At 33.3% G+C, this 22,419-nt stretch overlaps 1 non-coding gene across 1 annotated transcript; it reads left to right on the top strand.

Moving 5' to 3' along the window:
- Positions 1-7,027: 7,027 nt before the first annotated feature.
- On the top strand, positions 7,028-7,131 carry LOC125617938. The gene has a single exon (XR_007349076.1). It is a non-coding gene; the product is annotated as a U6 spliceosomal RNA (small nuclear RNA).
- The last annotated feature ends 15,288 nt before the right edge of the window (positions 7,132-22,419 follow it).

The following is a 22,419-nucleotide window of genomic DNA, read 5'->3' as shown; positions in this document are numbered from 1 at the left end:
GTAAAGAGGTACATGTTTTGAACAGCCAACAATAAAAAATTAAAAAAAAAAAAAAAAGAGGTACATGTCAACCTGATAATTACTTATACTAATACATTAGTTATGTATACATCATTAATATCCAGTAAGGGAAAATACAAATAACAAGAATTTTTAAAAAATCTTTAATTTTCTAGAAAAATTATGAAGAAAGTTATAGATAAAATAACAAATATTCTGAGTACTAAATGCTAAGCAGAGTTTACACTAACTAAAAGACAAGGATATTTGTCAGAGTGAGGAATGAGGAGTCTGGGGTTCAACAGCCTCAGCTCTGATAATATATATGTAACATTTATCAGAGTCACTTAACCTCAAGTCACTTAACCTCAGTTTTCTTATGTAAATAAGTAGAAGGTAGGCAGGAGTAACTAAACAATCTCCAGAGTCCATCCGACTTAAAAACTCTGATGCTAAAATAAAATCCTAATTATGTCTCTATTGAAATCCTATATATTTGTGCCATTTAAAAGCATGTGTAACTCTACTAAGGAACCATTTCACTTGTCTAATCTCTACTATAGCCCTCTGGCTGTTTCTTTTGGTCTGCTATGCTGGGCCAGACATAGTAGAGGGACAAAGGAAAATGGCAATAGAATAGTTTAGCAGAGACAGGAAGAAAGGCTGAAATTGAGTCCTTGAGGAATGAAGACAGTCAATAAAGGGGGTTTGAGGTTCCAGCTTCAAAAGCTTGGCTACTATGCAAACAGAGTCAAATTCTAAAACATAGGTCAATGCTTGGATAAAGCTCTTTTACATATAGAGATGGTCTTCTTCCTAATAAGACTATTAAACTTTGTTTGCTGTTAAGAAATTGCTATTATAGAATAAATAGATCAATTTTCTCACATTGGAAATGTGAGAATTGTTATCACATAACATAAATTATTATATTTATCTTAATGACATCACAAATTTAAATACACTGCAGTTATATTTTAAAAGAAAATGATCTTTAAATGCTAGAATAAAAATTGCCTGTGGTTTGTTCTTCTTTGTTTATTCTTGGCATTTTTGGTACTGGGGATTAAACCCACGGGAGCTTAGCCACAGAGCCACATTCTCATTCCTTTTCATTTTTTGAGACACGGACTCGCTAAGTTAATGAGGCCACTTCTGAACTTGTATACTCCTTCCTCAGTCTCCCATGTCACTGGAACTACAGGCGATTCCACTGAGCCTGGTACCTTTGCTTTTATTAATACTACATGAAACATAAAATAATAAAATGCCAAATAAAATTATACTTTGAATTTAAGTATGAGATATCTAAAACCACAGAAAATACTACATGGAATATAAAACAATAAAAAGCCAAATAAGCATGGGCTGGCTTGTGGCTCAGTAGTGAAGCGCTCGCCTAGCACATGTGAGGCATTGGGTTCAATCCTCAGCACCACATAAAAATAAATAAATAATTAAAGTTATGTCCATCTACAACTAGAAAACTATATTTTTAAAAAAGCCAAATAAACAAGTTGCAGTGGCACATGCCTATAATCCTAGCAACTGAGGAAGCTGAGCCAGGAGAATCACAAATTCAAGGCCAGCCTCAGCAAGCTAGCAAGACCCTGTCTCAAAATAAAAAACAAGAAGAACTGGAGATGTAGCTCAGTGGTAAAGCACCCCTAGGTTCCATCCCTGCTACAAAAATAAAAGGAAAGAAAGAAAAAAATAATAACAATTTGATTTTGATTTTAAGTATAAGGAATCTGAAAGCATAGAAAGTTGTTATAATGTTGAAATTGATATTGCATTACATTCATAACAAAATGTACTACAAATATTACTGAAATTAGCATATATATTTAATGATTTTTTTTGCAGGGTTACATTTATGTTTGGTTCAATACTGACTTATTAAACATTGTACTGGTGTTTTCTTCTTATACTACATCTTCCATCTACTTCTGAAAAGCATGAAAATCTAATATCCAGGATCACTTAGCATAGGTATTTCCTAATGGCAAAAAGAATTAAATATAGCCCTTTGAGAAAAGAAATGGTAGTTAGTTATGGGATAAAATCATTTAATTAGAGCATAGTTTTAGTTATTGCACATCACTTTATTATTCAGTCTGGATAGTTATCCTGGAATAGAAATATTTAAAAGACTGCTACAAAATCTTGTACATTTCTAATGCACACTGGATCACACAGAAATTTAGTAATTAAAGTTATACACAAATTAAAAATAGAGACCTTATTTAATGTATTTATTTTTTCATGCTGTCATTCAGTTTCTAACAATATAATATTTTAAATCAAGAGATTTAGATCTACATTGTGTTGTATATTCAAATGCCATTAATTATTATTTTATTATACACATTAGTTCATATCATAATAGTTTTCAACATAAACAATGTTTAAGGTGTTTTTTGTTTTTGTTGTTGTTTGCTATAGACTTAGCAAAATTAGAAATGTGCTTCCTTCTATCTGGCCTCAGTACGATAAAAAAAATTAGGGAATCTCCTCATTACTGAAGATAATAAATAAGAAAATATTAAACAGCTTTCAATGCTATCACAAATTATTAGTACACTAGCCTTTGTGTGTCTCTTCCTTTATATTCTACTATAAACAACTTAAAATATGTCCCACTAACTGAGCAGCTAACTTTGAAGGAACCATACCAGAAGACAGTAGGCTCTTTTCCTTTATCAACTTACAAAATGATTTTAACTATTTATCCAAACCTACCCAAAAAAGTTAAAACAATGACAAACAAAAGATTAATTCCATTTCACATCTGAGAAGTATATCTCAAGACAGTTTTCTTTCTGCATCCTGCAAACAAGAGCTTCTGTCTGTGCTTGCTACTTTTTTATCACATTTCAAAACCAGGAGGCTGAAATTACTAAACAAAAGACTTAACCAGCAAGTGAAAACAACCTTCCTAATTTAATGCTGAAACAATATGAAGATAATCACTTTTAAATATTTTGCCCTCAACATAGCATTAATTTAAGTCTACATTGAATCTGTTCTTAACATAAGATTTAAAAATTTTCAAAGCAACACAGAATTCAAGAAGGGTTCAAGTTTATGTCAATAAACAAATATTTCAAATTTTATACCTTTAAGAACAGTAAAAAATAATAATTTTTATATCTATGTGATGAGTACATGGCAGTTCATGATACTATTCTACTTTAATATGAGTTTTAAATATTTCAAAATGCAGAAAGTTTTAAGAACATGTACTTTATGGTATACAGTGTTTCAATATATATTGGTTTCCCAAACATAAACTGTTTTAGATATCAGATAAGCAGATATCCCAAATGAAAATATTTTCTTATTTTTTCATAGTAATTACAAGAACACCTGATACAACATATCAACTTAAAGCTTTTCTATATATATATCATCTAGAAAGTCAAACTTCATACTGTAAAAGACAAAGGTTCCAGAACCTTCCAGGTATGTAATGGCGCATGCCTGTAATCCCAGCAGTTTGGGAGGCTAAGGCAGGAGGACTGTGAGTTCAAAGCCAGACTCAGCAACTTAGTAAGGTCCTAAACAACTCCTTGAGACCCTCTCTCTAAATATTTTAAAAGGGCTGGGGATGTGGTTCAGTGTCGGATTTAATTCATGGTACCAAAAAAAAAAAAAAAAAAGGCACAGAACCTTATTGTAAATATTCACAACTAATTAAAAAGAAGAAAAAGTGTGGTACCATGCCCTTCAATAGATGAATGGATGGATAAAAAAAAAAAAAAATGTGGCATATATACCATGTAAACACAATGGAATATTACTCAGCAATAAGAGAGAATAAAATCATGGCATTTGCAGGTAAATGGATGGAGTTAGAGAAGATAATGTTAAGTGAAGTCAGCCAATCCCAAAACAACCAAATGCTGAATGTTTTCTCTGATATAAGGAGGGTGATTCATAGTGGGGTAGGGAGGGGGAGCACTGGAGGAATAGATGAACTCTAGATAGGGCAGAGGGGTGGAAAGGGAATGAATGGTAGGGACATGGGGTTAGAAATGATAGTGGAATGTGATGAACATTATTATCCAAAATACATGTATGAAGACATGAATTGGTGTGAATATACTTTGTATAGAACCAGAGATATGAAAACCTGTGCTCTATGTGTAATAAGAATTGTAATGCATTATGCTGTCATATAAATTTTTAAAAATTAATTAAAAAAGAAGAAAATGCTAAAAAAAAAAAAAAAAAAAAAAAAAAANATAGTGATATATCCAGGTATTTCTTAGACCTTTGCTATAATATTTTTGAAACAAATACTACAAATATTGTCAGTAATAGTAATAGCTACATTATTATTAGATATGTTGAATATAGCAAACCAGGATTCACACATGGGCCCTGATATGATCCTTCTTTTTCTTTACATTGTACTAGCAACTGTTCACATTCTAGTGTTTTCAATTACACAATCCCGCTCCCATTTACCTTCATTTTTACCTCAGTCTTTCAGATTAAGCTGGTGTTCTAGGTAATGTGCCATCTATTGGCATTATTTCTAAGGTTTGTAACCCAAAAGGTAAGCTGGAATTTCCAAAGATCACATAAAATACATATTTGGGAAATTCCACACAGCAATGGAAATAAACAAAAACATAATTTTATAGGCTTATGTCATGCAACAAAAATAATTACTTCTAAGTTTATCCAGGGCAGCAGGCTGGAGGTGAGTAGAATATCAGGGTCAGGGTCGATAATATGACCTTCTCTCACAAATTACTCTGATCTTTATCTCCAGTCCATGGTCACTTGCATTCCTCTCAAACTCAAATGTGCTCAGGCAATCCTAACCCAGTTAAAATATTAAAATACATTCTTTCCAAGTTCAAAGATTTTTAAAAATCCCTCCTCACTTCAAAGCCTTATGGTTCTTATACCTTTGCTGAAATATAAATCCACATATATTATATAGCTTTACCCATTCAATATTATTTAATGGTTTTAAATTTCAAAACTCAGCAGACTTCTAAAAAACAAAGGAACAGATCAAATGTTGACCCAGCAGCACAATATTTTATCCTACTATAATTTAAATTAATTACATTTTTTGTCTTTAACTATAATTTAATTCAATTCAACATTCATGGTCTTTATGAACTAAAAATACCTCTAAAACTCATCAGGTAATGTGAGGCACTACTAAAAACTATTTCTAACATCACACAAAAGTAATTCAAAGAACTTAAACCATTCCCCTGATTTTCTTTGTCTCCAGAAAATAGCACTGAGGTAAATGTTAAATGTCCCTAATACTATTCCAAGATATATAATTCAAAAACGAGTAAGCAAAAAAAAAGGTACTGGTAAGTTCTACAGCACTAAGCCATATATCATTAAAATGACTTTCTAAAAGTGTACACACACATAAACATTCATATATACAAAACAGTTTTAAGCTAAATTCCATGTTATAAGTATACCATAAAAATGTAAAGCATTTTTAAACACCCTTTTTAGAAACATTCAGTATAATCAAGTTGTAAAACAAAGAATCTAAGTTTATCTGGTCTCTGTGTATAAATTTTTCATGTTGGGTTCTCACTGAGGCACAGTCAAATACATGTTACACATTTAAAGCTTTAGAAGTGATTTCCAGATTATTAGTTACTTATGTTTTTTTATTAATGACCCTTAAGCTGACACTTCATCAAAACTCCTCTCTTAGATTGTTATCAGATATAATCAGATGCCAATCAGTAAAAGCCTGTTGTTACATATATACTCTTGGGTAATTTAAAATGTCAACACCAGTAGCAGAAGAAAAACCTAGGTTTTATTTCAAAAATTATACCACAAAATCACCTATCTACAGCAAAATTTTAAGAGAAAGATTTAGGGAATCACTTAATGCATGAACTAGTTTTTCTCATTATTTCTTTATTTTATTCCTACCTATCTGAATCTGTGCATGACTAAATCACAATACAGCCTCCTTAAAAGAGAAAGATATTGTTTTATATCCAATAGTATCCCAATGAACAGACCTTTACAGATATATTCAACGTGTAGAAGAAAAGGAACCACTAAGTAGAAATACACTCAAACTTTTGAATAATTTAATAATGTAATAAGCGTTTTATTAAAGTAATAAAATGCCTACCCTCACAAAAAATATATGTTCTCAGTACAGTAGCCTAGCAGAAAAGAGAAGAAATTTGGAAAAGATGGTGGATTTTCTGAGTTACTTCACAATGCCTATCTGGAGTCCGAACCCCACCAAAACTTCACAATCCAGGAAAATGAACTGGGAAGAATATATAAGGCACTGGTATCAATAAGAAAAACAGGATATGATTTTTAAATATTATCTGTTTCTTCCCACTCTACTATAGCAACATCTCCCATTATTCCATAACTAAAGTATGGAAGAAAGAAACTTAACTCACAAGTCAAGTAATATGCAACTCTAAAATGGTTTTGCAAATTAAGGTACACTAAATGACTGAAAATTAAGAGAACCAGATGCATTCTAAGTATGATAGTTATATTGAAATAAACACATGCTATTAAGCATACAAATCTGAATGTAGTTCAGAAACTTGAATGTTTTTACATTAACCAACTAAAAATAGCACTCAAAAATAATTTTTAAAAATTATAATGGGGCTGGGGTTGTAGCTCAGGGGTAGAGCACTTGTCTAGCACTAGTGAGGCACTGGGTTCAATTCTTAGCACCACATATAAATAAATAAATAAATAGATAGATAAAATAAAGGTCCATTAACAACTAAAAAAAATTAACTTAATAATAATAGTAATTAGAGTCTCTTAATCTTTCATTCACTTCCCTATTAGGCTGGCAAAAGAAATGAGGTATAGTAGAATATGTGACTTTTCCTGAGTTAAGCAAAAATGTTTCTGTTCTTAGTTAGTCCTGCTCTAAAAATCCTGACATCTACTTACCACATTAAAATTTTATGAAAATGCAGATGAGACATAACAGTTTTTCTGATACCAAATCTGAATTAAAAGAATGATTATCATGCTCACTTCCACAGCACATACACTAAAATTGGAATGATACAGAGATTATCATGGCCCCAACACAAGAATAACATGCAAATTTGTGAAGCATTCTATTTATTAAAAAAAATTATCTAAGTACAAGCCATATTCAAAATAAAAGTAATAATTATTACCAGTGGAGAAATATAAGAGAAGACTAGTGTGGATGATGGCAATGCTTCCAGACCAGGGCTTCAAAGTAGTCCAAAGAGTGTCTGAACTTGCCCAGACCTTGACAGGATTTGAGCTCAAACACCAGTTGAATAGTATTGGGTGGGGGATGAAAAAGTCAAGGATTTTATAAATAGAGAAATGTAAAAAATGAAATCAAAAGAAACCTAAATTACTTTCTAGTGCTTCTGGTCTGTCTGTCTCTCTCTCTCATCTATCCACATACTTGTGAAATTATGTCCGGTTTTAAATAACTCATTGGTGAGCAACAGGCAGGAGCCCCAACTGTCAGACACTTGTCTGGCACACATACATAGTGAAGCTGGCTCCAGCAGGAACTCAAGCTGTGAGGCTCAGATAATTCCTATGTGGGTGAGCAAATCAGGGCACTTGGCCATCCTCTCTACTAGAACCAATAAAATGGTAGAACCTTCTGACACTTTGCCATAGGTATGGTCATTATCCTAGTGTCAGGTTTAGAGTTTTATTTCTTTGTTGTTGTTATTAGAAGCAGCAAGGGCAAGCAACATGCTAGCCTTTCAGAACATAGGTAAAGCAATCACCAATTCCTGGCTCTATGTTACTGGCATGCTTCCTTTTCCCAGTGCCAATTTTGACATGGAATCAGAGACTGTTAGTGTTGGAAAGAGCTTTGGAGATTACGAAGTCCTACTGTTTCATTTTACAGATGGAAAGGCTGAGACCTACATAATTTAAGTGACTAGGCTAAGGTTTTACACTTAGGGGCAAACTGAGTACTTTTGTTGTCTCCTCTTTATACTTATTTTGCTGGTACTTTTGAAGTCCTTAATTTCTCAACCTAGTCACTGTCTCTCATTTCCTTTTTTACCACATCTTAATTTATCTGTCTCCTCTCACCAACTAATATACTTAATTTTTTCAGACCAATTGCCTTACTCTCTTATCACTGATTCAGTTCCTATTATCCCATACCTATTTTTGCCTAAACAGGAAACATCAAGAACCTCTGGGACTCCTTGTCCAAGCAATATAAAATAAAGACAAATTGTATTGACTGGGTATTTCTAAATGAGAAAGAATCCAGGAGTTAAAAGAGTCAGCAACAGACAGGTGTATGTGACTGTGCAAACTAGAGACTTAACTAGAGATTAACCCTAAAATATTTAGCTAGAGGCAAGAACAAACTCATGATGACGGAGAATTCTGAATCAAAACTACACTTAGGTACATCATTAGTGAAATAAGGTTATATATTTGTTAAAGAGGGTAGTCAGATGAATATTATAAGAAAATAATAGATGATTGAAAATAATCTTCCGATGTAAAGCCCTATTTCCTAGACTTTTTTGAAAAGTTTCTTTAAAATGTGTCAAACTCACAAGCAGAGAGTTGAGAGTAAGTCTCATTTATGTGATGGGGCTAATTATAAAAATAACGTAAAGGGGGGTCATATAATTAATTAAACACAAGATGGGGGAAGATGGGAGCAGGTAAAATGAAAGTCAAACAAAAAGTTTGTACAATATACAATACTTTGGGGGAAAAAGATGACTATCAGACAAATTTTTCAAATGGAATGTGTTAATCATAATTTTTCTACTTTGACAAAGATTAAAACCATTTAAATCACTCTAAAATAAGAAAAACATTTCATTCTTAATCAAATTGCTCAAAAGAATAAAAATGTATCAAATTACCAAACAGCAACTTTATATATAGCTTCCAACTTCAAAATGCTAAACATTTCTAACATCCAAAGAAAGAAGCCAGAGAAGACATTTCCCCTCTGTAATTTCATATATTATTCTGGATAATGTTCAAAGATTACTTTACAATCTAAGATAGGAGTTAGCAAATTAATTCCAAAATTCCTTATTGTTATAGGAAGACCAGAGCTGACTTCACACATTTCATACCCTCAGTAAATAACAATAATAAGCAATATATTATAGACCTGCAGAATAATTCCTTGAACAATTCATCTTTATAAAATTGACTAGAATATCCTATTATATAGTAATGACTAGATTTAATATGAAGTTTATAAATAAGGCTCAAAATGATCTCAAACAAATTCACGTGAAACGTGAAGAGGAAAATCTAAATAGGATAATGAAATGGACAATGGGAAGTGTAAGACACAATGAAATGTTACATCATTAGTTCTTAATCTGAAATCCCTAGACCAGGGGAATTATGTGAATGTAGTAGAAGGAGCCCCACTATAATATGGCTGCAGAGTAAAATTAAAACATAATTTTGGACTAACATTCTTTTAATTCAATGTGGTAACAAGACTGATTATCAAATGGCAATCCAAAGCTGTGACTGAGAGATATCTTTATGGTCTTGTTTTATTTTTAAAAGGAGAGAAAAAAGAATAATTACTTAATAACTTGGACTTGGACTAGTGGACAAAGTCTTTCAGAACTTCAGCCACATTAGAAAATAAATGGTCACCAAGGATCATGTTTCAATGATAACTAAGTAGCAAAAAGGTTACAATAGGTATCTAAACATTTCCTAATAAAAATAACCAACAGGTATTCCACAACAAAGACTAACTAACCTACATTACATAAATTATGTTTTAAATTTCACAAAAACCCTAAGATTTACCCTATTTTTCAAATGAGAAAACTGAGGCTAAGTGAAGGCAAATAACTTGTCCCAGGTCATACAGCTAATAAGATTATCTGAAATCTGACTCCAAGCCTGTGTTCTCAGCCTTTAATATACTCAAACCATGCATTTTTGTATTGATACTCTAAAAACAATGCAGTTTTTTAACTGATCATTTTAATGATGTACATGCTGTACTTTGATATAAACCCAAAACTTCAAATATAAAGATTTCTAAACAATACAATTTGCCATATACTTTTAAAAATCACGGTGTCATTGACTAACTAGTAAACTGTGGGACTATATTTTTTTTACAGAAAAAATGCCTAACCTTCTTTAGTTAAGACCAGTATTTAAAAACATTGTTACTCTCTAGTGACTTTTTATATTCTTTGACACATTCCACCACATAAATTGTTATACTTTATAAAGTTACTTTTTAAAATTATCACCATTAGCTGATTATAGTTTAATGTGGAATACATCCATGAAACTTTACCTTTCAAAGTTTACTTGGAGAAGACACCACTGTGTCAGTATTTACCTTTGAGAGTATATTGTTGTGAAAAGAATTGATGTGCAAGAAACAGCCCAAAACACCAGATTCAACAGCTCTAAAAAAATCTCTTCAGATACAGAAAATTGTTCCCACTTTAGAAGTATAAGGCACAGAATAAGTCAGAGAATCTAAAACTTTGCTGATAATAAGCAGAATTCAAAAACCAAGCCAGATCTATATGTGTAATAAGAATTGTAATGCATCCCGCTGTCATGTATTTAAAAAATAAAATCAATAATTACAAAAAAAAAAAAAAACAAGCCAGCCTACTCCAACAGCATAAAGCAGGAACTGATTTATCTAGATAACTTTTTATATTATTATTGTTGATTATTAAGCATGATAACTACCATATTTGCCTTCACTTAGCCACCATAAACATTTATACTTTTCAGGTGTATTTCTGAACATTATGCCATGAAAGCCTATCACTAATTATGCTATATAAAAGTGTTATAAGAACATGTAATATACTGATATGTGCCAGCAATATCAAATTCTAGAAAACCAAAACACCAGGTTATGTTTTTCTCAAGTTAAAATAAATTTTTGAGATTCAAAAATCTGCATATATTTTAATTTATAAGGACTTCTGATGACATTGACTACATCAAAGATTTCAACTTTAGTATGCTATATGTTGCAATAATACACACACTTCAATATAAAAGTGCCAATGAGACAGTACATTAAATTTTAAACTCCACAGAAATAAGACTATATATTTGAATGCACAGGTAATTAAAATTTTTTCTTTAAATAAAAGTGCTAATCATTTCACATTTTTAGTTATAATAATCTAATATTGATAACAGCACAGCACCCTCTGGTGCATCTGTTATAAGATGTGCAAAATTCCTACAAAAAAAAAGCGATGGAATCCCAGAGTAAAAATAAACCTAGAAATCAATAGGTTAATACTCTTTTATTTACTCCAGCACATATTTTTAAACTCTAATGCTTAAAAACAATTTTCATTTTAAAAAAACTCTACAAATTTTATAGCAGCAACTAAAATAGGTCAGGAAATTTTTTGTTTTAAAATATGAAACTAACAAAAAAAATTTGTTTCTAAAACATATCGCTCAAATTAAAATAACATCATGCAAAAAAATTATTCTAAGTATGAAATGGTTAAAATTGACTTATGTTAACCAAATTTCACTTTAGTCAAATCCTTTTGCTTCAGATAAATTTGACCTTTGAATGTGTAAGGAGCTTCCACATTCTTTTTCTGGATTCAAAGAGAACTTGTCATTATTTGTAAAAATTGATAAACAGTTTATAAAAGCATCTACAAGTTCTACAGCTTGAAAATACAGGGATACTTAGACATGAGCTATGACCAATCTTCAGTAGTTCAAAGAGGACAGTACAAAAATTTTACTTAAAAAAAAAAACAAAAAACTCCTCCTAGGAAAATAATTAACTCTAAAATATCTAACCAAAGACAAAAGCAAGGAATGCCACCTGCTTTAGACAGCCCTTTTGTGAACCCCTGTGGAAGTCCCAACACAATGCAGTAAAAAAATGAAAGTGACACCTGTTTAAAGCAGCCATCTGTCTCTAACACACTAGATTTAGTCAAATCTACTTATCTTAGATTTCCAAAATATGGGAACACTATGCACCTGTGAACAACAAGGAATTTATAAGCCATTTTGTGGTAGCTACTAGAATATCCAAAGAGTTAAAGACAAATGATATACTTAAGCAAACTATTTTAATAAAGTAACTGAGAACAAAGGATATTTAGTCAGATGTTCAACATAAAAGAATAAACAATCAGCATATTCATCATTTAAAAAGTCTACTTATTTAGTATTTTCATTTCTTATATTCTCAGTGTAGATATTAACAACAAAGTAACAATCCTATTAGACTGCTCAGATCAGAGGAAAAAAAAATTAACTCTTACTACACACCTGACACCCATCCTTTAAAAATATACACAAACATACACATAATTTAAAATCTGAAAAGCAAAATTATGTACCACCTACAGTTTGAAAATACAGTGATACTTATTATCCCAGAGTTGGAAGTTTAGAGGAATGCATACATAATACCAACTTTCTCCAGAATAATGAAAAACATCACCTTATCATTCAAATAGTGCATGGCAACTATCTTAGGATTCATTCAGTTTTTTGTTATTTTTTAATGGTTAAAAAAAATTACCAATAAATTTGTTAAAGGTTAAAAAAATTGTTTAAGGTTAAAGAATTTCAAGCTTTTAAACTATAAACCTTTTAATTGAGTACCTAAGTAGAGTACAAGACTATTTGAATACTGAAGAATAACACAGTATTTCAGAAATCAGGCACAACTACCTCTATATAATGAAAACGTTGTAAAACGATGCAAACTTCTAGGAATACATTATTAGTTTACGACATACATGTAAATTTACTATGCCTATGTCCTATATGGTTTAATATAATTCATAGGAAAAACAATACAAAAAGACTGAAAAGCATTATAATATAAAATAAACGATATTTAGCTACTCAAACAAAGTTACTAGTGAATATAGTTTGAAAGCATGATTACTTTCACAGATTTCTGATAGTCTAAAAACTGAAAGCAATACCAACACATAACATACACTCTTCTAGGAAAAATATTACAGAAAGAATGAACTAAATGCTGAGTATTTACCTCTGTATTTAATTTTAAATGTCATTTGTTTTGTTACTATTTATGATTATTATTTAACCAATCCATATGAATAATTTTCATTTACTTGAGCCCTAAGTATCTCTAACAGCAACTTTTATACCACATGCATGCTTTAAAATTGGTTAAGAAGTCAAATTCAATTTAAACTCTGCTTTCAAATCAGTTTGCGAACCTAAATTTAAATTTTAGAAAATCTAAAACACACAAGTAAAATGCCTCAAAATGTTTTTAGACACTGCAAATAAAAATACTAAATATAACATTGTAGAATATATATAATCTACTTGACTGAAACTTATGTAAATGGCATAAGATCTAAAACTATCCCAAGACAGCAAAACTCCTATTAACTTCAGAGACAGTTTATAGGACCCAGGAGCTTCACCATCCAAAAGTGTTCAGGCATTTGACACTCATCTGAACAGAAAAAAAAAATACAAGTTAGTCAGAGAAATTTTCATGGAATTTAGGTTGGGGAGGGGATGATTAGAAAGAGATGTGAGTGCTGAAGAAAACTTCCTTTCGAATAAAATATCATCTGCATTTAAAATAGGAATCACAAGAAAACGAAAAAGGAAGTTTTATTAAACCCCTAACTCCTATTTTAAAATATTAGCCTAAATATCATTATAATTACCCAACTTGCTCATTGACAATCTCAAGAATAATTAATGCTGTCATATTATTCACAGGCTGCTGTCAGTTAATCAATATATGTTTGCTGTTACAAAGAATACTGTTTAAATAAGTGTTTTAAAATCTAAATTGGAAATTACAACATGTGCAACTATAATAGTACATTATATCTGTTTTAGTATACATTCATTAACAATACTTTTGACTGATAATTAAAAGTTAGACTGAAAAATGAACAAAATTGAGATCTGTAAAACCAGGTTAGCTTTAATCAAGAACCCTACTACTTGAGGACTGATAAGTATTCAAATCTGCAGAGAAAAACATTTTCTTGGGGAAAAAAAAAAAAAGAAGTTCCCTCTTCCTAGCAGGTTTAAGTTCACTGTCCAAAGAAAATAAAAAAGTAAATAAAAAATATATGTTAAGTACACACATGCCTAGATCTTAACAACCACAAAGAAAGTGAAATATACACACGTTTCAAGTTGAGAAGCTTCATGCATTCTTTATGAACAACTTGACTTCAATTTCAACTCTCAAAGGGAAATGATGAAAAAAAAAAAAAACCTCTTAAAGTACCATAACTGTCACAAATAACATTGTGAAGTGAGTTCTCGAAAGCTTCCTTGTGTCCTTTCCCTGTTCATCACACACGAAGTCTCATAACCACAATGAAAATTGTTAACACTCCACTGTGGGGAGGGGAGGTTCATCAAAGTGAAATGGAACCTCACTACTACTCCCTCCCATCTCCACAAGAAGGATAAAGCACTGTCAATAACTACTAACCCAAGTACAACAGATACCCTGCATCCGGTTTAAATCACAAGCGCGCACACACACACACACAGACACACACACACACACCAAAAAGAGAGAGACAGAGACTGACTTTAGAAAAGAAAAAAAAATATATATATATATATATATATCTTTCCCTGTGCAACAGAGAGCCCAGCGAAGAGGCCCCGGGTTTCAATGTATGTGCAAGGGGTTGGGGCTGGGGGGGGGGGTAGGGGGGAAAGTGCTGAATGGATATTAAGACTGTTTGCAGCACAAAGAAAATACAATTTTAAAAGAAAAAAGAAAACCATGAAGCTGATGATGGTCAAAGAAGAGCAGCTCATTTAGCACCAAGCAAAGAGGGGCAAAAATGAAGGGAATAGGCGGTGGGAAAAGTTCACGGATGTATGAGGATAAAAATAACAAGGCCCCACAAGTGAACAACAACAACAACAAAACACCACCTCTTGGGTCCCCCCACCCGGCCGCACATTGTTATCTATTTCGGTTTTCAAAGAAAAAGGAAACAAGCCGCTTTGAAAAAGAACGGGGGCAAAAAAAAAAAAAAATCCCTTATCTCTTCACCTGACCCTCCTCCTCTCACCAGACCTAAGGGAAAGATCCAGCATCCGCATCTGAAAACTGTGGCTCCCTCTCCCGCTCGGCTCTCAGCCCCCCGCGCTCCCGCTCCATCCCTGAAGTGCGGCCGCCGAGGGCCGGGGAGGGCCAGCGGGCGGCGAGGCGCCCACACCCCCGACCCAGCCGCGGCGCGCAGGGTCCATTGTAAACAAGCCGGGGACAGAGCCCCTCGGCTGCCGCGCCGCAGCAGCAGCCCGGTGTCAGGAGTCAGACCCCGCACAGCCACGCTCCGCTCGCACACACGAACACACACNCCTAGGAAAATAATTAACTCTAAAATATCTAACCAAAGACAAAAGCAAGGAATGCCACCTGCTTTAGACAGCCCTTTTGTGAACCCCTGTGGAAGTCCCAACACAATGCAGTAAAAAAATGAAAGTGACACCTGTTTAAAGCAGCCATCTGTCTCTAACACACTAGATTTAGTCAAATCTACTTATCTTAGATTTCCAAAATATGGGAACACTATGCACCTGTGAACAACAAGGAATTTATAAGCCATTTTGTGGTAGCTACTAGAATATCCAAAGAGTTAAAGACAAATGATATACTTAAGCAAACTATTTTAATAAAGTAACTGAGAACAAAGGATATTTAGTCAGATGTTCAACATAAAAGAATAAACAATCAGCATATTCATCATTTAAAAAGTCTACTTATTTAGTATTTTCATTTCTTATATTCTCAGTGTAGATATTAACAACAAAGTAACAATCCTATTAGACTGCTCAGATCAGAGGAAAAAAAAATTAACTCTTACTACACACCTGACACCCATCCTTTAAAAATATACACAAACATACACATAATTTAAAATCTGAAAAGCAAAATTATGTACCACCTACAGTTTGAAAATACAGTGATACTTATTATCCCAGAGTTGGAAGTTTAGAGGAATGCATACATAATACCAACTTTCTCCAGAATAATGAAAAACATCACCTTATCATTCAAATAGTGCATGGCAACTATCTTAGGATTCATTCAGTTTTTTGTTATTTTTTAATGGTTAAAAAAAATTACCAATAAATTTGTTAAAGGTTAAAAAAATTGTTTAAGGTTAAAGAATTTCAAGCTTTTAAACTATAAACCTTTTAATTGAGTACCTAAGTAGAGTACAAGACTATTTGAATACTGAAGAATAACACAGTATTTCAGAAATCAGGCACAACTACCTCTATATAATGAAAACGTTGTAAAACGATGCAAACTTCTAGGAATACATTATTAGTTTACGACATACATGTAAATTTACTATGCCTATGTCCTATATGGTTTAATATAATTCATAGGAAAAACAATACAAAAAGACTGAAAAGCATTATAATATAAAATAAACGATATTTAGCTACTCAAACAAAGTTACTAGTGAATATAGTTTGAAAGCATGATTACTTTCACAGATTTCTGATAGTCTAAAAACTGAAAGCAATACCAACACATAACATACACTCTTCTAGGAAAAATATTACAGAAAGAATGAACTAAATGCTGAGTATTTACCTCTGTATTTAATTTTAAATGTCATTTGTTTTGTTACTATTTATGATTATTATTTAACCAATCCATATGAATAATTTTCATTTACTTGAGCCCTAAGTATCTCTAACAGCAACTTTTATACCACATGCATGCTTTAAAATTGGTTAAGAAGTCAAATTCAATTTAAACTCTGCTTTCAAATCAGTTTGCGAACCTAAATTTAAATTTTAGAAAATCTAAAACACACAAGTAAAATGCCTCAAAATGTTTTTAGACACTGCAAATAAAAATACTAAATATAACATTGTAGAATATATATAATCTACTTGACTGAAACTTATGTAAATGGCATAAGATCTAAAACTATCCCAAGACAGCAAAACTCCTATTAACTTCAGAGACAGTTTATAGGACCCAGGAGCTTCACCATCCAAAAGTGTTCATCCCTTTTCAGAGTTGACCAAACTTGGAATTGAGCTCAATCTGTATTATATTTCTTGCCTCGCCCTTAGCCTCTTTACTTGACAGCCTAAGGTAGTAGAGGTTCATGCCATTCCAGGCTGCATTCAAACAGATGAATGGCTTCCTTCTATGTTGAACGTTGTCAGTCCACAACCTGCTATATGGAACATCCATTGATAATGCATGGTTCAAACATATTCGTCCGATTCTTTACACACTGGAGTCCAGCAGGCACGTGTCCCCGGGCCCTGGCAATACCCAAAAGCTCCAATGTTTGCAGCTAAGCAGCTTATCGAAGACAATAAATTAGAAGTAGAGCCTTAGGAAGTCAGTTCTCTTGGGGCTTAATTTTTGCACCTGCAAATAAGGGATTTGGGCCGGCATGAGTTCACCAGTGCTAAAATAATACCGAGCTCTTTTTTTTTTTTTTTTGGTGTCCTAGACCTTGTGTTAAGATTTTGCATACATTATCTCATTTAATCCGGGCAACACTCTATTAAGTAGAAAAGATTCTCATTGTAGGAAAAATAAGCAGAGTTCTAGAAATAGTTGTACCTCTCTGGGTCATAAAATACAAGGATTTAGAAACCAACTATTGGGACAATAGATTTAAGAAAGTAATATTGTCACCTTCCGTAATTTCATAAAAGTTGTATTTTTATGAGTTACCATGTAATAATAACTCATTGGTCAGCATTGAGCTAAAAGTAAAAGATTTCATGACCCACTGTTACGTCATTGACGTGACCAGTAGCAGTTCAGCTCTTCAAATTTAGAATACTCATTTTATTATATTTACAGATAAAGTCCTCTAGTCCTACAGTGGTGTTAGGGCTGCTTGCTCACACTACATGGCTCTGAATAGCTTTGCTTTTTTAGTTCTATTGTCTGTTTTCCTGTCTCCTCACTGTCAGCTGTTGCTTCTTCCTGGCTGTCAGTGAACATAGTTCTATTATCCTTCCCACCCTTTTAATTTACTGCTTTTAATCTTCAGGCAAGAAAATCACATAATGAAGCTTGTGCAAAACTGTCTCAAGAGTATAAATAGGTACTTTAAGGGACTGCCTTTTTAGCAAAATTGTGACCCTTGTGCTAGGACATTGTAATGTCAGTTTTAAGCTGCTTAAAGACTCCCAGTGCCCCCGCCCCCAACTTGGTGGTTTAGGCTTTTTCTGAGTTAGGAATAGATAACTTCCTTTAAGAGAATTCTTTTAGTTCGAATTTAGGATATGCAGAATAATACCCATTTTAAGATCATTAGTGGTGACTTCTAACCATAGTGAGGTTAATGTGAAATTTTCAATTTTACCACCACATTGAATAAATTACCAAACTACCAATTCAAGCTATGGAATTGAAAGCCACACATTATGTATGTGTTACCGCTGTTGACCGGTGATGAGTCCCTACTTCCCCAATGTTGAAGAATAACACCAGAAAAGCACGCCAAGGCAAGGTCAGAGTGGAAAATTAGAAGTTTATTAAAGGACAGCAGAAAAGACTTCTCCCAGAGGAAGAAGGGGACCCAAGAGGTGGAATCTGTGGAAGGGCAGATGTGTTCCCTCTTTTATAGTTTTTGGTGATGGAATGTATGTGGGAAGGTCTGAAGGTTTGGGACACAGGTGGGCCAAAGAAGTAATCTGGGCACTTCCTAGTCAAGTTTGCTGTTCATTAACATTTCTTTGGGATGGGCTATCTTCAAATCTGTTGGGGGACTGTTTCCTGGGCTTCATTAACATTCCAAGAGTTGCTCAACCTTTCCAGAAATTCATTCTCAACATGGCCTCCATTTTAGATTTCACTCGATGTTAAACCCTATTTACCAAAAAAAATAATACTGACTACCTAACTTTAAATCTGGCTTCATATGCATTCATTGTTTCATATTATAATTAGTTATAAAAGGACCAAGAAATCCTTTTGCCAGTAGTCAGTTCCAGTAAGAGATTCTTTAGGGTTATTTTTGAAAGCTGCATAGTTATTGTACATGCACTTCAAAAATACATTATTTGTTAAGTATCCCTCAGTATTAAACCATTGTTAACAGTTATTGCCTACTACGATGTAAAACATTAGGCTTAAGTAAAAATATACCTAACCAAAAGCATTTTACACTCCTTGACAAATTCAGTAAATTGTCAGTGCAATAATTATTTGCTGAGTAACTAAAATGGAGCAGTTTGTAAAGTGTTCAAAGTTAATAAAAATCAGTTAATAGAAAACTGAACTTGAAATTAGTCTTTTGAATTTAGACTGAGATTGGAATGACTGGCAGAGACATAGATGAACACATTTTTAGCTGAAAATCCACTTGAAAGATTCGAAGCCCTGATTCTTTGTGTATGAATCATATACTTTATGAATTACTATAACATATTCTTAAAGATAAATTTCCTTTTCATTATTATCTAGTAGGATGTTTCCTCCTATTGTTAATCTACTATATATTCAGGAATCAGTAAGTTATTTGAGTATTAATGCTTGAAACGGGAAATGTATATATGAACAAAAAATACTGATATGCCTTAGCTGTGCTTCCAAAATATGTTTGAGGATTCAGAAAATTAATGTATTCTATGGCAATTTGTCATTGAATTTGTAGTCAATCCTTTAATAAAGCAGAGCTAACACCTGTTTTAAAATTTTTCATTTGATTATAATATTCTGTTTTCCTCAGTTGAGAAAACAGAGCCTTAGTTCTCATGAAATTAATGGTTTCATTTCTAATCAGTGTTTATACAGACCACAAGGGAAATAGACTACTAGATTACTGATAGCCTTCATTGGATTTGAAACTCTGTGGATATTTGATAATTATCAATAACAGTGAGAGGGTAATAGAGACCAAAGTAATTCAAAACTACATAGAGACTGGATTCAATCCCCAACAACAAAATATATATGATCTGTCACTTAATCTTTTGAGGGCCCCCTACCACACTCATCCTCACCTAAAGTCTATTTTGGTCTTGAAAACAGTGCAATTGTTTTTTGGTAGATTTGTCTTTGTTATTGTCTTTTCTTCAAGTTACACAAACCAGGTGATAGCAGTTCTGAAGTACATGTATCCTTACATATACGTTGGAATTAAGTTTTCATCCTACTACAAAAATATCATAATAGAATCATACATTGACTATCTTTTATTGACTAAAGTCTTTAAAATTATCTTTTGATATACACATACAGCTTTCCCCCTTTGATTAATTCAAAACATCAAATAAAGCATGGCAGCACTAAAACTAAAAGACCAGAAACAACCCAAATGTAAGATGATGGGAAAAACAATATTATAGTACATTCATACAATTGAATACTATTGAACAATTAAAAAGAAAGGACTACTAATATAGACAAAAGATTCTCAGCAGAATAAACCAGGCACAGAGGCATAATGCAGGAATCCATTTCTATAAAGTCCAACACTGGAAAAACTAAATTATATTTAGTGTTTCCCTATGATGGCAGGGGAATGGAGGTGAAAACTTATAGAGTGATGGAAATTTATGTATTCTCCAAGTTGGAAGCCAGTATCCACATGTTGCTATTAAAAGCTTAGTGTAAATTAAAATGTACAGCTGGCAACAATGGCATATGCCTGTAATCCCCGCAATTTGGGAGACTGAGAGGAGGATTGTGAGTTCAAAGCCAGGCTCAGCGATTTAGTGAGGCTCTGAGCAATGAAGCAAAACCCTGCCTCAGAGTAAAACATAAATGGGGCTGGGGATGTGGCTCAGTGGTTAAGTACCCCTGGATGCAATTTCTGGTACCAAAAAAAATGAATTAATTAAAATGTACAACTGGAAGCATACTAACTAGGTTTTAAATGCTCAATAATAACGTGACTGTGGCTAGTAAATAGAACAATGCAAATACAGAATATCATTTCCAAAGTTCTATTAGAAAGTACTGTTCAGGATCTTGTTTTTTTGTAGTATTTATATAGGTATCTATATTTGTCAAAATTATAGTTAATGCACATTACATGTATGTTTATAATATCAATAATAGCTGTCGCTAAACCACAGAAACAGAATTAGTATTACTATGTTACCAACTTGATTAGGACCATTTTTTTCTTAAATGTTTTTGTTCACTGAGGAAAAGGATAAGTAGTAAAATCATCCTTGGCAATTTTTTAAAATATGTTAAGTGTGCCATATACTAGATAGTGTTGATTTTCTGCCCAAAGGTATTAATTCTGGTACTTAATAATACTAAATACATATGGAAACAAGGAATTGCTTTTGAAGGTTTAAAGTGAAATCTAGATGGTTAGTGACAAATTTTTTTCTATTTCTCTGTTAGAATCTCAATTTAGTAGTGTTTAGAATACCAGAATGAGAAAGTTAGGATCTCTAGGTAATACATAAAACACAAAGGGTTTTGGTGGTTAAAAAAAAAGAAAAAAGAAAATTTATAAATCAAGAATCTCAGTGATTTCAATTCCAAAATCCTAATTTACATGGATTTTAAGAGATGAATAACAAATGAATTAATTTAAAATACTAAACATGTTTTTGCAATACTTTTGTAAAAGTAGGAAAAATTTTTTTGTGGATTACTTACTATAAAGTTAATAAACCAGGTACAGTGTTGCATACCTTTAATCCCAGTGGCTTTTGAGGCTGAGACAGGAGGATCATCTCCTCAAAGCCAGTCTCAGCAATTTAGTGAGACCCTAAGCAACCCAGTAAGACCCTATCTCTAAATAAAACATAAGAAAGGTCTGGGGACATGCCCCACTGGTTAACTGCCCCTGGGTTCAATTCCTTGTGCAAAAAAAAAAAAGCATTTCTTAAGAAGTTTGTAGACTGACCGCAACTCATTCAGCCATAGATCAGGTAATTCCAGGCTACAATTCGCCTGTGGCTTGCAAACAGATTGCTAGGGTTCTGCGCCTGGGTGCTTCTAAGAACCTGAGCCTATCGGAGCGAACGCCGAGCGCGGGGCGCCCGAGTTCCGGCTCCCAGAACCGCCCCGCGGAGGCTGCTTCATGAACCCTGTTCCTATCAGAGCATACAACAAGCACTAAGCAGCCGAACTCCGGCTCCCGGAACTGAGCCCGCGGGGACTGCTTCTTGGAGCTTACAGGAGTTCGGAGAGGCCGAGCTTACACCGAGTTCGGAGAGGCCGAGTTCCGGCTCCCGGAACTTCCCTGGGCCGGGGCTGGGAGCCCGCGGAAACTGCTTCTCGGTAGGGGTCCTGCCGAGGGCCGGACAGGACTCACCCGTTGCTTTGGTTGCCCGGCAAAGGGAACGAAAGGCTGACATTCGCATACGATATCAACATGGCAGAGATCTGATGTCAGCAGAAAGCGGCGGAGGAGAGAACTCCATCAATACCAG

This window comes from Marmota marmota, unplaced genomic scaffold (genome assembly GCF_001458135.2).
Source record: "Marmota marmota marmota unplaced genomic scaffold, marMar, whole genome shotgun sequence".
Lineage (NCBI taxonomy): Eukaryota > Metazoa > Chordata > Mammalia > Rodentia > Sciuridae > Marmota > Marmota marmota.
The sequence above is the reverse complement of the archived record's forward strand: the minus strand, read 5'-3'. Positions and strand labels throughout refer to the sequence as shown.